Raw genomic sequence first — 3652 nt, forward strand, 5'->3', positions numbered from 1 at the left:
TTCCAAACAGAGACAGGAGTATGTCAAAGCTGTATATTGTCACCCTGCTTATTTAACTTATATGGAGAGTACATCATGAGAAACACTGGACTGGATGAAGCAAAAGCTGGAATCAAGATTGCTGGGAGAAATATAAAAAACCTCAGATATGCAGATGACAACAATCTTATGGCAGAAAGTGAAGAAGAACTAAAGAGCCTCTTGATGAAAGTGAAAGAGGAGAGTGAAAAAGTTGGCTTAAAGCTCAACATTCAGAAAACTAAGATCATGGCATCTGGTACCATCACTTTAAGGCAAGGAGATGGGGGAACAGTGACAGACTTTATTTTGGGGGGCTCCAAAATCACTGCAGATGGTAACTGCAGCCATTAAATTAAAAGTTGCTTACTCTTTGAAGGGAAAGTTATTATTAAAAAGTAGAGACATTACTTTGCCAACAAAGGTCTGTCTAGTCAAGGCTACGGTTTTTCCAGTAGTCATGTATGGATGTGAGAGTTGGACTTTAAAGAAAGCTGAGCACCAAAGAATTGATGCTTTTGAACTGTGGTGTTGGAGGTGACTCTTGAGAGTCCCTTGGACTGCTAGCAGATCCAACCAGTCCATTCTAAAGGAAATCAGTCCTGAATATTCATTGGAAGAACTGCTGCTGAAGCCGAAATTCCAATACTTTGGCCACCTGATGCAAAGAACTGACTCACTTGAAAAGACACTGATGCTGGGAAAAATTGAAGGAGGGAGGAGAAGGGGACAACAGAGGATGAGATGGTTGGACGGCATCACCGACTCAATGGACGTGAGTTTGAGTAAACTCTGGGAGATGGTGATGGACAGGAAGGACTTGCATGCTGCAGTCCATGGGGTTGCAAAGAGTTGGACTGAGCGACTGAAGTGAACTGAACCTTCAAGATAGACCAACAGAAGTGATATAAACTATAGTACAGAAGGAAAAAAAGTTTTTCAAACATTAACAGAATTTAAATGTACCATGGGACAATATCAAGTGAGGTATTATCCATGTACTTTGAGTTCCAGAAGGAGAACAGAGAGAGTATAGAATGGCAGACCTGTACTACTATAAATGACAAGAGATTTGTTTTCAAAATGAAGAGAAAGGACACCAGGCAGAAATACAGATTTATAAGAAAGAATGAAGAGCACCCAAATGGTAAAAATTAAAAATCATATTTTTAATCTCTTAATTTACTAAAGATTGCTGACATTTAAAGCAAATACTAACATATATTATTGACTTATATGTACATATAAAATACAGAAGGATAATCCAGTTGGACATCAAAATACATAATAAAGGTAATGGAATATTATACACTCAATAAAATGTGTCCCTGAGTTCATAATGATATAAAGAAATACACAATACATAAATAAATGGGAGATGGGGAATCTCTTTTTTATAGAATAATGACAACTTCTATAAATTTAGAAGGAATGATGAAATTTGGAAAGTATCATTGGAAGATAATACTGTGGTTAAAAATTTGATGAGGAATATGTGTGTGTTAGTCGCTTAGTTATGTCTGACTCATTGTGACCTCATAGACCATAGCCCATCAGGCTCCCCTGTCCATGGGATTTCCCAGGCAAGAATACTGGAGTGGTTGCTATTTCCTTCTTCAGGGGGTCTTCCCGACTCAGGGTTTGAACCCAGGTCTCCTGCATTGAAGTCAGATTCTTTACCATCTGAGCTATGAGAAATAGCACCTTTACATAGTCTTAATTAACACAGAAAAACCAGGTAGGTGCCACTTTAATCAAGTGATTAAATTTCAGGATAAAATACATGTATATAGTGTGTGTGTTTGTGTTATGTCTATGTGTTTGAGAAAGGGAAGAAAAGGGAAATGAGTGAAAGATAAAGGAATTGAAGAAAAATGTACATTGGTAAATCTGGATAATCAGTGTATGGTAGCTCTTTATAACTATTTTGGCAATTTTTATATGTTTTAATTCACATTGAAATAAAGGAAATGGCAACTTGATCCACAGTGGTAGTGGTGCATGTCATAAGAAACAAATTTCTGAATATATTTTGAAAGTAGAGTTGGAAGGATTTGATAATGGTACCTGCAAAAGACAGAGGTACCAAGGATGACCCCAAGATCTGGGACTAAGGCAAGTATAAGAAAGAAGTAGACATTTATTGAGACAGGAAAACTGAGTAGAAAAAGTCTGTGGAGGTGGAAATCAGGAATTTGGTCTGGGACATGGTAAGTTTGAGATGCCTATATGTCAAGTAGAGCTTTTCTGTAGGCTATTGGCATATATACCTGGAGTTTGGGGAGAGGTGTGGGCTACAGATATACATTTTGGAGTCATCAGTTTATTTAATGGAGAAGGCAATGGCAGTCCACTCCAGTACTCTTGCCTGGAAAATCCCATGGATGGAGGAGGCTGGTGGGCTGCAGTCCACGGGGTCGCTAGGAGTTGGACATGACTGAGCGACTTCCCTTTCACTTTTCATTTTCATGCATTGGAGAAGGAAATGGCAACCCACTCCCATATTTTTTCCTGGAGAATCCCAGGGATGGGGGAGCCTGGTGGGCTGACGTCTAAGGGGTTGCACAGAGTCGGACACAACTGAAGCGACTTAGCAGCAGCAGCAGTTTATTTAAAAGCATGAGAGGATGTAGGAAATTAACAGAGAAGGCAGAATTCTAGGACATTCCTGAAGATCTTCCTGCTCTAAATCTATAAACAGCATATAAGTTGTTTATATGTGTGTGTTAGTCACACACATATAAATCTAGATTTAGCTATTTGAATACTGATAGTGCAATTTAATGTTACTCTAATTTATTCACTTACATTTTACAAACCAAACATTTATTGAATATCTACAGTATGCAAGACAATGTCTTGAAGTGCCTGTAAATGCAAGCATCAACATGTCTAAAAGATTCCACCTGAATAATAGGACTTTAGTAGGTAGCATAAACAAACAATTCAGAGTCATATATCTTGTCATGCTGCCTAACTGCTTCATAGAAATTTATTGCCCTAAAAGTACAAAGTACAAAGATAAAGTACAAAGATGTTTTAGGTAACATCAAGCTATACTTTTGCTAGAGAAAACACATAACTATTTTCTCATCACTTCTGGGAGAACAGGGACAAAGCTTATTGCTGTTCTGTTTACTGATTTTTTAAAAAATAAACCTACTGTTTATGAAAGGTTACAATAAATTGGAGGACACTTAACCCAAAGTCCCCTAGAAGTAAGTTTGCTATGTCAAATCAACCTGTGACCTCTGTGAGACACAGCCTTCCCAAACCAACAGCAATGGAAAAATTCACTTAATTTTTGGGTGGTTTTATACTTTTTTTTTCCTTCATCTCCTCTTTAATTTTACTGTGAAATAAAACACTAATATAGAAAACCACACAATTTAAATGTATGGCTTACTGAATTATTATAAAGCAAATGTCTCCAAGGTTCTGAAAAGAACTTCAGCAGTCACCCCCAGAAGCCCTTTAGTGTGTCTCAACCCAATCACAAACCCTCTCTTCCTCATAAGTAACCATTATCCTGACTTATTCGTCTGGTCTCTATATTTCCTGCAAATTAAATGATGAATCCAGAAACAAGGTCAGATTCTGGTTCCATCCCCTTGGCAAATCTACATATGTGGTA

This window comes from Dama dama, chromosome 8 (assembly GCF_033118175.1).
Source record: "Dama dama isolate Ldn47 chromosome 8, ASM3311817v1, whole genome shotgun sequence".
Classification (NCBI taxonomy): domain Eukaryota; kingdom Metazoa; phylum Chordata; class Mammalia; order Artiodactyla; family Cervidae; genus Dama; species Dama dama.